Source organism: Manis javanica, chromosome 12 (assembly GCF_040802235.1).
Source record: "Manis javanica isolate MJ-LG chromosome 12, MJ_LKY, whole genome shotgun sequence".
Lineage (NCBI taxonomy): Eukaryota > Metazoa > Chordata > Mammalia > Pholidota > Manidae > Manis > Manis javanica.
In genome coordinates this window covers 86,270,858-86,285,203 of record NC_133167.1, presented here as the reverse complement: position 1 = coordinate 86,285,203, position 14,346 = coordinate 86,270,858, and positions in this window count along the sequence as shown.

Sequence of the window (14,346 nt, the reverse complement as noted above, 5' to 3'; positions counted from 1 at the left end):
CTTATCAAGCCTTCTCTTCACAGTATCAAGGTGGTTGTGGTGTAGGGCGTATTCTCCCTGCTCTTATAAATCATCCTGGATATCGTCATTGGCAGGTCTCCCGAGCCTTGCCTTCTACCTGTGATGACAACTTGAAGCTCTTAGACCCCGTTGCAGTTGCTGTTGCTGCTGCTCTTCTCCTTCCTGTCCCTGGACTTGTGCCTGGAATGCAATATGAAATTTCAAAGTTGGCCTGTGCATATAGCAAGACCACTAACTTAACTGCTTCTATCTTATCGGAACTCAACCAAGAACTGGAAGAAGTTCGAGTAGCAGTGCTTCAGAATCGTGCTACCATAGACTATTTGCTATTAAAAGAACATATGGGATGTGAACAATTCCCAGAGATGTGCTGTTTTAATTTGTATGATTTTTCTCAAACTATACAAAACCAGTTAGATGATATTCACCATGTCATTGATAAATTCTCTCAGATGCCTGGACTGCCTAATTGGTCCTCTTGAATTCATTGGGTATGGCCTATATTGGTGGCCCTGCTCCTTTTGTGCATTTGCCTTCCTGTCTTGATAGCCTGGGTCCATCATATGGTCGCCAGTTTGTTGAAACCAATACATGCTTATGCTACTTTCCAAGAAGTGATGTCTAAGAAATGATTGCTCTTTGTTTGCATTGTTACTCATGAAAGTCCGTGCACTAAATCTTTGTATTTTGTGATTTCCATGATTAAGGCTGGACATAAGAGCAAGAGTGTGAAGACAAACATCAACCAACTCCTAATGCCTTCTTTTTCCACATGTCCTCCCCTTGTGTGGCCCAGGGAGATAGCTGGTTAGCCAGAGATGGGTAAGATTCCTAATGGGAGGAACAACCTAAGACAGGCACAGTCGAAAGGGGCCAATAGGTGAGGAAGAGGGGCCCAGTTGAGGCGAGGCTTAGAACCTCGTCCCCCCATTTATATGAGGCATTCCTTGCTGCTTTTGTCTAGCTAAGTTAATACCTAAAAATAAAAAGCGGACCTTTCGTTTGAGTTACAACAATCATTACTCTAGGGCTCTTTAATTAAAAATAAGGGGGAAATGTGGGTTCAAACTGGCCTTTTCTGTTAATTGATTTGTTTTCCTTGTTGTTAGTGAAGCATGTATTAGAGCGATACATCACTACCTCACTCAACTCTCACAGTTTAAGTACGTCTTATCTGTTCTGTGATCAGGAGCGTTGTGCCCCAGCCATTTGGGGGCGGTTAAACATTGAGTTGGAGAAAAGGTTAATAATTGTATGATCTATAATACCAACTGCTTTCAAGTGTAACTCTGTGATCAATAAATATGAGAAGTGCCTTTTTGGCACCACTCTTGTGCTGTTACGCCTTGAGTCCCCTGGCTGGTCCTTTCAGGTCTTCAACAACTCATTGCGTCTCTCTCCCTTCCACTAGTCAGGGGTCGGGGAGTCGGACACTAGAATTTTTTGCATTCAAGTAGAATTCTAAAATAATACTTGGCTCAGATAAGGTTGATTTTCTTAAGTGGTTTATGAGTGTGTGAATGTCGTTGTGTATATGTGTGTTTAATGTGTGTTTGCTTTCTTAGGATGACTCTCAATGATTTCTACCCTGGCCTTGATGTACTGGTACTTACACCATGAGAATTGCATTTTTCTGCAGTACAGTCATAGCCCAGGAATCAACATCTACACATTTCTTATTCCTGCAAGCCTGAAAAGGGAATAGCCAAAGTAAGCTGACTGTATTTGGCAGCTAATTAAAGGAATTTCACATTATACTGACATAAGAGGGACTCATTTAACAACAATATTAATACACCAACAATATATGATTAATTCATAGCACTACTGCTTCCAGCACTAGATGAGACTGATTACTTCAGAGTAAACAAAACAACAAAAGTATATTCCTTGCTTATCCTGTGATAGAAGGTAAATATATGAAATAAATAAAAGCAAAAATAAATATGTGATAAATATTACAGTTTATGAAAGGATAAAATACAGGGAATTTACCTAACATACGAGAACAGTAAAAAATTCTTATTGAGTCTTGATTTTGAACAGGACTTGATTAAGCATAGAAATAAAGGACAAGTACTTATAGGAAAAGAAATATTTAAAACAAAATTACATCATGAAGTAGTATGCAACTTTTGAGAAATATTAAGGGCAGTATAGCTGTTAGATAGCAGCCATTCAATCATTAACTAAATATTTAAGAACTACAATGTGCATGGTCCTGAGAATGGTGCAGTAAACAAACAAAATCTCATATTGCTCATTTTGCAGTAAAAGATATAGAAACACTCAAAGAAAGCAAAAGCGAAATGTGATGTGGCTGAAGTTGTTATGGCAGGATTGTGTAGGGTCTTACAGACTTAGCCAAAGTTGTCTACAACTTACAAATAAATTGGTTGTATTTAGAGATTCAATTGGAAGATGGAAAACCAATAAAAGTAGGTTTTGGAAAAGAGAATAGAAATGGAAAGAGAAAATACAGACAGGCAGACTAGAATGCCATAATAGATGTCCAATAAATGACGACCATTGTGTGAAATGGAGTGATAGAGGTGCAGATGGAAACCAGTGGTTGTATTTTAGATATAGCTAAAAAGTTTACCCTGCCTCAGTGTAGTGATGGACTTGATATGGAGGATGAAAAGAAAGATGGATCAATGACACTAACGTTATTGACTTGTCTAGCTCTTAGGGAATGCTAACCATAAAGCTCAAAAATTTAGCAGTATTATTTTTTGAGCTGTATATTGTCAAGGAATATTCTGCCTCAAAGTAAAAAAAAATGTTCACTGAATTCATAGCAAGATTGATTGATGATAAATGAAAGGACACATAATTGGAAATATTTTTATAAAAAATTCTCTAAATATTTTCAATATTTCATAGAGATACTGTACATTTGAAAATATGACCTTTATATACTAATTTTTAAAGTCAGAGAGTGAATTTGCAGTGGAGCCAGAGGGAGCAGGTGAGCTCCCAACAGCCAACCGGAATCCCAGCCCAAGGCACAGCCACCAGGGCCAGATCCAAAGGCCACTGCTGGCACAGAGCTGCCCAGAAGGGTCGCCGCTAGCACGGAGGAGCGCACCTGGCATGCCTGCCACTCCCTGCAGGGCTCTGCACTGCTCTGAAGGACACCCTGCCAACAACAGCTTAGGGGATTAACCTGGTGGCTGCTCCAGGAGTGCGGGTAACCATCACAGGCAGCGGAGAAGGGCCAGGCATCCAGCAAGCAGGAAAGGACTTTCTTCTCCCAGCTGACACACCCGGAACCTGCCTACAGCCACTGCTATCACAATGAAAAGGCAAAAAAATTTGGTCCAGTCCAAGATACTTCAAACAACACCTGAGAAAGGATCTGCAGAGGCAGATCTAACCAGTCTCCCTGAAAAGAATTCTAAATAAAAATCATAAACATGCTGACTGAGCTGCAGAGAAATATGCAAGAGCTAAGGGATGAAGTCCGGAGGGAGATAAGCAGATGTCCAGAGGGAGATTACAGAAGTGAAAAAAACTCTGGAAGGATTTATAAACAGAATGGATAAGATGCAAGAGGCCATTGAGGGAATATAAACCAGAGAACAGGGACGCATAGAAGCTGATGCAGAGAGAGATAAAAGGATCTCCAGGAATGAAACAATATTAAGAGAACTCTGTGACCAATCCAAAAGGAACAATATCCGCATTACAGGGGTACCAGAGGAAGAAGAGAGAGAAAAAGGGATAGAAAGTGTCTTCGAAGAAATAATTGCTGAGAACTTCCCCAAACTGGGGGAGGAAATAGTTGCTCAGACTACAGAGGCACACAGAACTCCCGAGAGATGGGATCCAAAGAGGACAACACCAAGACACATAACAATTAAAATGGCAAGATCAAGGAAAAGGACAGAGTATTAAAGGCAGCCAGAGAGAGAAAAAAGGTCACCTACAAAGGAAAACCCATCAGGCTATCATCAGACTTCTCGACAGAAACCTTACAGGCCAGAAGAGAATGGCATGATATATTTAATGCAATGAAACAGAAGGGCCTTGAACCAAGGATACTGTATCCAGCACGATTATCATTTAAATATGAATGAGGGATTAAACAATTTCCAGACAAGCAAAAGTTGAGGGAATTTGCCTCCCACAAACCACCCCTACAGGGTATCTTAGAGGGACTGCTCTAGATGGGAGCACTCCTAAAAAGAGCACAGAACAAAACACCCATCATATGAAGAATGGAGGAGGAGGAAAAAGAAGGGAAAGAAATAATCATCAGACTGTGTTTATAACAGCTCAATAAGCGAGTGAGTTCAGGCAGTAAGGGAGTAAACAAGCTAACCTTGAACCTTTGGTAACCACAAATCTAAAGCCTGCAATGGCAAAAAGTACATATCTTTCAATAATCACCCTAAATGTAAATGGACTGAATGCACCAATCAAAAGACACAGAGTAATAGAATGGATAAAAAAGCAAGACCTATCTATATACTGCTTACAAGAGACTCACCTCAAGCCCAAAGACATGCACAGATTAAAAGTCAAGGGATGGAGAAAGATATTTCATGCAAACAACAGAGAGAAAAAAGCAGGTGTTGCAATACTAGTATCAGAGAAAATAGACTTCAAAATAAAGACAGTAACAACCGATAAAGAAGGACATTACATAATGATAAAGGGCTCAGTCTAACAAGAGGATATAACCATTATAAACATATATGCACCCAATACAGGAGCACCAATATATGTGAAACAAATACTAACAGAATTAAAAGAGCAAATAGAATGCAATGCATTCATTTTGGGAGACCTTAACACACCACTCACTTCAAAGGACAGATCCACCAGACAGAAAATAAGTAAGGACACAGAGGCACTGAACAACACACTAGAACAGACAGACCTAATAGACATCTATAGAACTTTATATCCAGTAATGAAATTGAAGCGGTAATCAAAAAACTACCCAAGAACAAAACCCCTGGGCCAGATGGATTTACCTTGGAATTTTATCAGACATACAGAGAAGACATAACACCCATTCTCCTTAAAGTTTTCCAAAAAATAGAAGAGGAGGGAATACTCCCAAACTCATTCTGTGAAGCCAACATCACCCTAGTACCAAAACCAGCAAACACCCCACCATAAAGGAAACTACAGACCAATATCCCTGATGAACGTAGATGCAAAAATACTCAACAAAATATTAGCAAACTGAATTCAAAACTACATCAAGAGTATCATACACCATGACCAAGTGGGATTCATCCCAGGGATGCAAGGATGGTACAACATTTGAAAATCCATCACCATCATCCACCACATCAACAAAAAGAAGGACAAAAACCACATGATCATCTCCATAGATGCTGAAAAAGCATTCAACAAAATTCAACATCCATTCATGATAAAAACTGTCAACAAAATGGGCATAGATGGCAAGTACCTCAACATAATAAAGGCCATATATGATAAACCCACAGCCAACATCATACTGAACAGCAAGAGGCTGAAAGCTTTTCCTCTGAGATTGGGAACAAGACAGGGATGCCCACTCTCCCCACTGTTATTCAACGTGGTACTGGAGGTCCTAGCCATGGCAATCAGACAAAACAAAGAAATACAAGGAATCCAGATTGGTAAAGAAGAAGTCAAACTGTCACTACTTGCAGATGATATGATATTGTACATAAAAAACCCTAAAGACTCCACTGCAAAACTACTAGAACTAATATTGGAATTCAGCAAAGTTGCAGGATACAAAATTAACACACAGAAATCTGTAGCTTTCCTGTACACTAACAATGAACTAATAGAAAGAGAAATCAGGAAAGCAATTCCATTCACAAGAGCACCAAAAAGTATAAAATACCTAGGAATAAACCTAACCAAAGAAGTGAAAGACCTATACCCTGAAAACTACAAGACACTCTTAAGAGAAATTAAAGAGGTCACTAACAAATGGAAACTCATCCCATGCTCCTGGCTAGGAAGAATTAATATCAATTTGATGCAATCCCTATCAAATTACCAACAGCATTCTTCAATGAACTGGAACAAATAGTTTAAAAATTCATATGGAGCTGCCAAAGACCCCGGATAGCCAAAGCAATCCTGAGAAGGAAGAATTAGGTGGGAGTGATCTCACTCCCCAACTTCAAGCTCTACTACAAAGCCACAGTAATCAAGACAATTTGGTACTGGCACAAGAACAGAGCCACAGACCAGTGGAACAGAATAGAGACTCCAGACATTAACCCAAACATATATGGTCAGTTAATAAATGATAAAGGAGCCATGGACGTACAATGGGGAAATGACAGTCTCTTCAACAGATGGTGCTGGCAAAACTGGACATTTACATGTAAGAGAATGAAACTGGATCACTGTCTAACCCCATACTCAAAAGTAAATTTGAAATGGATCTAAGACCTGGATGTAAGTCATGAAACCATAAAACTCTTAGAAAAAAACATAGGCAAAAATCTCACGGACATAAACATGAGTGACTTCTTCATGAACATATCTCCCTGGGCAAGGGAAACAAAGGCAAAAATGAAAAAGTTGGACTATATCAAGCTAAAAAGCTTCTGTACAGCAAAGGATACCATCAATAGAACAAAAAGGTATCCTACAGTATGGGAGAATATATTCATAAATGACAGATCTGATAAAGGATTGACATCCAAAATATATAAAGAGCTCACACGCCTCAACAAACAAAAAGCAAATAATCCAATTAAAAAATGGGCAGAGTAGCTGAATAGACAGTTCTCTAAAGAAGAAATCCAGATGGCCAACAGACACATGAAAAGATGCTCCACATCGCTAATCATCAGAGAAATGCAAATTAAAACCACAATGAGATATCACCTCACACCAGTAAGGATCGCCATCATTGAAAAGACGAACAACAACAAATGTTGGCAAGGTTGTGGAGAAAGGAGAACCCTCCTACACTGCTGGTGGGAATGTAAATTAGTTCAACCATTGTGGAAAGCAGTATGGAGGTTCCTCAGAATGCTCAAAATAGAAATACCATTTGACCCAGGAATTCCACTTCTAGGAATTTACCCTAAGAATGCAGCACTCCAGTTTGAAAAAGACAGATGCACCCCTGTGTTTATCACTGCACTATTCACAATAGCCAAGATATGGAAGCAACCTAAATGTCCATCAGTAGATGAATGGATAAAGAAGATGCAGTACATATACACAATGAAATATTACTCAGCCATAAGAAAGGAATAAATTCTACTACTTGCAACAACATGGATGGAACTGGAGGATATTATGCTCAGTGAAATAAGCCAGGTGGAGAAAGACAAGTACCAAATGATTTCACTCATATGTGGTGTATAAGAACAAAGGAAAACTGAAGGAACTAAACAGCAGCAGAATCACAGAACTCAAGAATGGACTAATAGTTACCAAAGGGAAAGGGACTGGGGAGGATGGGAGGGAAGGGAGGGATACAGGTGGGGAAAAAGAAACAGGGCATTACGATTAGCATGTATAGTGTGTGGGGGGTACAGGGAGGGCTGTTCAACACAGAGAAGACAAGTAGTGATTTTACAGCATCTTACTACGCAGATGGACACTGACTGTGAAGGGGTATGTGGGGGGGGGACTTGGTGAAGGGGGGAGCCTAATAAATGTAATGTTCTTCATGTATTTGTAGATTAATTATACCCAAAAAACAAAAAGTTACATTCTGAAAGAAAGAGAAGACAAACCACAGATTAGGATAAAATATTTGCAAAAGGCACAACTGGTAAAAGACTATTATCCAAAATACACAAAGAACTCACAATTCAGCAAAAAGAAAATTAACAACCCTGTTTAAAAAATGGGCAAAATATCTGAACATACACCTCACAAAAGAAGATATACAGATGGTAAATAAGCATATGAAAAAGAGTTCAATATCATAAGTCATTAATGAAGTGCAAAGTAAAACAATGAGATACCACTATACATCTAGTAGAATGTCCAAAATCCAGAACACTGACAATAACAAATGCTGACCAGGATGTGGAGCATCAGGAACACTGATTTATTGCTGGGTGGGAATGCAAAATGGCACAGCCACTTTCAAACGCAGTTGGCAGTTCCTTACAAATCTGAACATATTCTTACCATATGATTGAGCAATCACATTCCTTGGTATTTACACAAAGAAGTTGAAAATGTATGTCCACATAAAAACCTGCACACAGATGTTTATAGCAGTTTTATTCATAATTGCCATAACTTGCAAGCAACCGTGGTGTCTTTCAATAGATAAATGGATAAATAAACAGCAGTAGATCCAAACAACGGAATATTATTCGGCACTAAAAAGAAATGAGCTGTTGAGCCATGAAAAGACTTGGATAACCTGAAATGCGTATTAGTTAAGTGAAAAAGCCCATCTAAAAAAGCTACACACTGTGTGATTCGAAGTATATGACATTCTGGAAAAAGTGAAACTTCCAGATCATTAATTTTCAGGGTTCAGGAGAGGGAGGGATGAATAAGTAGAACACAGATGATTTACAGAGCAGTGAAACTACTCTGTGTGATACTATGATGGTGAATACATGTCATTGTACATTTATCAAACTCCTAAAACATACAACACCAAGCATGAGCCCTAATGTAAACTGTGGACCTTGGGTGATGATAGTGACTCAGTGTAGATTTATCAGTTGTGACTAATGCACCATTCTAGTGTGGGTTATGGTTAGTGGGGGAGTCTGTGCATGTGTGGGGGCAGAAGGTATATAAGGATCCTCTGTGTTTTTCACCCAGTGTAGCTATGAACCTAAAACTGCTCTAAAAATTAGTCTTTTTTTTAAGTTAAATTCTGACCATTAAAAGAAACAACTAATAGAGTAAAAAGAAGGATTGAGAAGAGATTTAAATACATGTCTAACAACTCATATTCTAAGTATGTAAGCTATTCCCACAGATAAATATGAAAGAAAAATGAAACATGGGCAAAAGCTTAAAAAGGCACTTCACAAATGAGCAAATCATAGTGGTCAATATTCATACGACAAGGTATTCAATATCATTAATAATCAGCAAAAGGTTAAGTTAAATTGAGATACCACTACACACCCACCAGAACAGCTAAAGTAAATGAAAATGATAATATCAATTTTGGCAAGAATGCGGACACCTTAAACACTCTTACATTGCTGGTGGGAACATCTGGTAAAAACTTTATAACACTGGCAGTATTTTTTAAAGCTAAAATATGTACATACATGTGTGCGTGTGTGTGTGTATTGGTCTATGTCCATATTAGATGACAATTAGATAGTGTGACAGTGAAATTTCATTTCTAGGCAAATACCCAATTGAAATGAGTAGACATGTATACCAAAAGACATACACAAAAATAATTAGAGCAGCTTATTCGTAATAGTCCCAAACTTGAAACAACCTAAATGTCCAGCAAGAGCAAATACAGAAATTATGATACATTCATGCAATGATTATTATATAGCAATGTAAGAGAATAAACAGAACTACATGCGACAGCTGGATTCATCTAAAGGATGTAAGGTTAAATGAAGGAAGCTACACAAAAGGATTACATACTATAAATTCCATATAAATTATACACAAATACATGTATATTTATTTAATATATATAAACATATATACATGTGTTTAATTATATTCATTTATATATGTATATATATTTACATGGAATCTCATATGTATCAAGAAAAGGCATAATTAATCTAGGCTGAGAGAAATAAGAATATAAAAGTAGTGGTAACATTTGTGGGTACTGGCTGGGAGGCTACAGGAGGGTACCTTATGGAATGCTAGAAATTCTATATCCTGAAATATGTGGTGGTTAAACAGATGTTTACAATGTGTGCAATTTCATCAATTAAGATTGTGTACTTTACTGAAATATGTATCTCAATTAAAAGCTACAACAAAAGTACAATAATATATATAAATATAAACCAGAAATAAACTGGAAGAAAATATTTGCATCTCATATGAGCAACAAATGACTCATCTTTGAAAAATTAAGATCTTTTTAACTCAACAAAATGCCTCCACTTCTGTGCCTGAATTAAGGGCTTGCCTACCTCTCCCTAGTTGTGGCGCCGGTGGATCTGCCCTTAAAATCCTTCATCATCAACAGAAACACAGTCATACACGTTGATACACATCAAAATACTCCTTGAGAACCTGGTCTGAGCTGCCAGCTCTGCCTCCAACGACTGAGTTCCTGCCTACATCCAGCAACTTTGGTCTTGACATAAAAGGCAACTTAACAGAACTTAAGATATAAAAACATAATTTCCCAGTTACATTATTTTCCAGATCTTCTTTTACATCAGATGTTGAAATCTCAGGAACTGTGGTCTGCAGCAATATCTTATGAGGACCTAAAATAAAATGAGTGAAGTTTCTTTGATATTTGTGATCTTACATTATCCATTTGTAAATCTAATTCTGTGTTTGTTTCTCTGTTATCAAATTTTTTTGTAAAAATAAATGTTATCAAATTTATCAAATTTCCTAACCTTTGTCTAGTCAAGTTTCTAATTCTCTCTCAATACACACACACACACACACACACACACACACACACACACACACACACACACACACACACACACACACACACACACAACCTAGTTAGGCAGCTTGACATTTTGACTAAGTAACAGTAATAAATCAGTGTTGGAGAAGAGGTGTAGAAATGAGATAACGATGCACCAAGAATGTGGAATCATTTGCAGGGAAAAGATTATTTACTAACGAGGAAAATTTGTAATTTCAAAGGAGCAGGTGTACAGTAGTCACCACGGCAGGAAATCACTGATGAGTAATTTCTTTATGGCAATGCAATTATTTCTAGAGGAGCTGAATTCTCTATGTGAAAAAGACCACATAATTCATTTCTGTCCATTTTACAGACACCAAAACTAACCCAGAGAAGTGAAAAGATTTCCTGCCTGTAGACTGCCTCTCTACCTTCTTGGCCACAGACTCTGATGCGAGGGTCCGGGCAAGTTCTGGGCCTGAATCCTGGACCAAAAAGTACTAAGCGAACAAAGTCGCCCCAGAAGCCTGTATTCGGAGGGAGAACAAGCCTGGACTTACCGGGGCCTGCGTGCAGCTCTGCAAGCCGGGAGAGCAAGACCAGAAGAAGGAAAATGGCTCCAATGTCTTGGACCCGGGCTGGCCAGGAACAGCTGATGGGGCGTTTGAGCGTTGGGGCGGCCCGCGCGAGCTGCGCGGAGGAGGGGAGCCGGGCTCGCGCGCAGGGACCAGGGAGGGCGGGCTCGGCCGCTGGCGGGCAGGGGTCGGCACAGGGAAGGTGCGGCTGCCGCAGGAGGCTGTCGGCGCTGAAACAGACTCAGTTTATTGTTAAGGCAGGAAAGACTATGTAATTTTCGATTCTCAGAAAAGGGTGGTGCCTGGTGAGGCTTTTATCTTTACTTAGGCCAAGTATGACATTATTTTTGAAAAAAAATTTCTAGTTTCAGTAAGGAAAAGGAATAAGGATAAAAATGCTCAAGTTACTGACAGCAAACAAGTTTTCCCCAGCACATTTACACCACCATCCAATAGGCAAAATGCATACAGTTGCAAAAACTGTTGCAAACAACGTGACTTTTCTAAATTTAATGATTGGATATACCATTATCCATGAGTTATTGATTATAGAAGACCTCCTACGATCCCTCTTAGGGAGTCTTCCAAAATATCTTTAAAATCCAATTCCTATTGCCATACTCTGTGTAATCCTTTCCCGTTTTTACTTCTTTAATTAGCCCTTTTTACAGTCAGCCTCTCTTAGGAGCAAGAACAGTTTGATTACTTGAGGTCTACAGGAATTCCTTCACAGACACTCACCCACATCATATAAATATGTTAAAATATAGCCACGCCCCACATTTACTATAAGTTTGCTTTAATAAATGCTGAAAACATGTTTATAAATTTGCCTTGAAATTGTTTGGCTGTCCAGAAAAACTAAGGGACGTTATTAGTAGAATATAAAGAAAGTTATTAGCAGAATAGTAACAAAAAAGAATCAGCGGCAAAGAAATAAAGTCACAATAGATGGAATAATTGTACAAAGGATACAAAATTGCATAACGAATTAGCAATTTAGAGTATAATTGACTAACTCTCCTAGGAAGGTACAAGAAAGGATAAAAGATAGAAAATATAAAAATAAAATTAAGAGATAAGAACAGGAATAGAACTGTCAATATCCAGATAATAGCATTCCCAAAAGGAGAGAAAAATTACAGTAAGATATATTTAAAGGTATAAAATATACCTGGAAAAAGTTTCTTTTAATTTAAAAAATAAGAGGATGACCCAGATAAACTGGGCATTGAAGAAAAACAAATCTGAAATTTAAAATGACAGCAAAGAGAAAATTCTGAAATCTGAGGAAAAGAATAGATGACCCATTAAGTGACAAGACTCAGATTGACATTACTAGCCATTTTGGATGCAGGAAATTAGTGGGTTATTAAGGTGTTGACTGAAAAGAACTTGAAATGTTATTCAAATGTTGGCACAATTTAACATTTTTTCGCAGGTATGTAAGTTCAAAGAAGGTTTGACATAAAGATCATGTTGGAAAAGTATTTCACAGAAGTAGCCAAATGATAAAGGAAACAGGAGATGCTATTAACAGTAGTAATCAAATATCTTGGAAAAGTTTGCTTATATGTAAGGAAAAAAATGACCGAATGGAACCATGAGAATGTATGTTTCTAATAAACCAGAATCAAATATTTAGATTATATTAGGCTGTAGAGGGGAAATGTCAAAAAATAACAATTTCCTCAATTTGAGAGATTCTAAACATACGTTTATATAACTAAATAGCCTAAAAATATATTAACAAAAATTGCTAGGAATATAGGGGGAAATCTTTCTTGTCTTAGCAGAAGGATCATCAGATTCAGAGATTTAAACACATCTTATATTTATTGATAGATCAAGCAGACAAAATTTACAGACAAATACAAGAGAACTGAATGACTTAAATAAGCTTGATCAGTATATACAGTCATACAATTCTAAATCAACTATAAAGAACACACATTCTTCATAACTACCCATGGAACATTTACAAATGATCATATCCTAGGGTAGGTCTTAAAATATTTCAACTAATTTCAAAGAATAAGTGTTAATTCAGTTTATATTTGTTTTCAATTACATTGATAAACACTGTATTTTAAGTGGATCATTTAGTCTAATTAAAATTAAAGAATTACTGATGTAGTTGTAATATTATCTATTATATGTTGTAATACATCATCTTACTACTGACATTCTATTTCACTTGACCTTTTTATAAGTTTTTCTCTCCTTTCTTGCCTTCTTCAGGACTGATCATTCTTTATTATTCCACTTTCCTTCTTTATTGGCATTGGCAGCTATGTAGTTTTAAAATTTTTCTTTCTTTTAGTTGTGACTTTAGAATCACATGTGCCCAAGATAACCTTCTAACTTAATATCCACTGATTAACAACATTAATTACATCTCAAAATCCCTTCATTAATCCTCAGATTAGTGTTTGATCAGATAATAGGGGGCAGGAATCTCAGAGTGCCATCTTTGAAATTCTTCCTATAATAAATAGCCTACTAATGTCTCCAATCCTTTGAGCTCTTAACCAGATTAAGATCTTACTCCCTAGGTGTCATTCTCTAATCGTGTGGTGGCATGATTTTTAGCAGGTCTCCAAGAAGGTACAGAGGGATAGCCTCCTTGATTCTGCCGTAGTGCAGATTGAATTTGACCTTCTATTTCTAGACATTTATTTAATTTGAGTTGAAACAGAATGGCTCACAAATTTTACCAAGTCCATCTGAAACCCAAATGTCCAATTGGAATTGGGTCATGTTCAACCTGAAAACCCATAAAGTTAGATGAGAAATGAGAGTGCCATTGTAATGACAAACCAGGTTAATCTCTCCACATGACAAATAGCTGGTACCTTGGAACCTCCCCTCTTAAAAGGAACTCTTTTCTTCCCTCCAAGCTGCTAAATAACTTACAGATGGCTCTACCACCCCCACTTCCAAACTTAGCTTCTCGGTGTATACTCTTAGAGGAAGGTGACAGAAACTAGTCAAGTGGACAGAAGTGAAGACAGTACTCATGGAATATTTACCTGGACTCCATAGTTAACATCTGGCCTGATCCGTATAGATCTCTAGTATTTTTGTGTGCCTTCTGGTTTAGCTGTCTTATCTGGCATTCTAATGGGTGGAGAAATGTGACCAGCACTGAACTGGTCAAATTCCTACAAATTCAAGTCACTGACATTTCTGACAGAATTG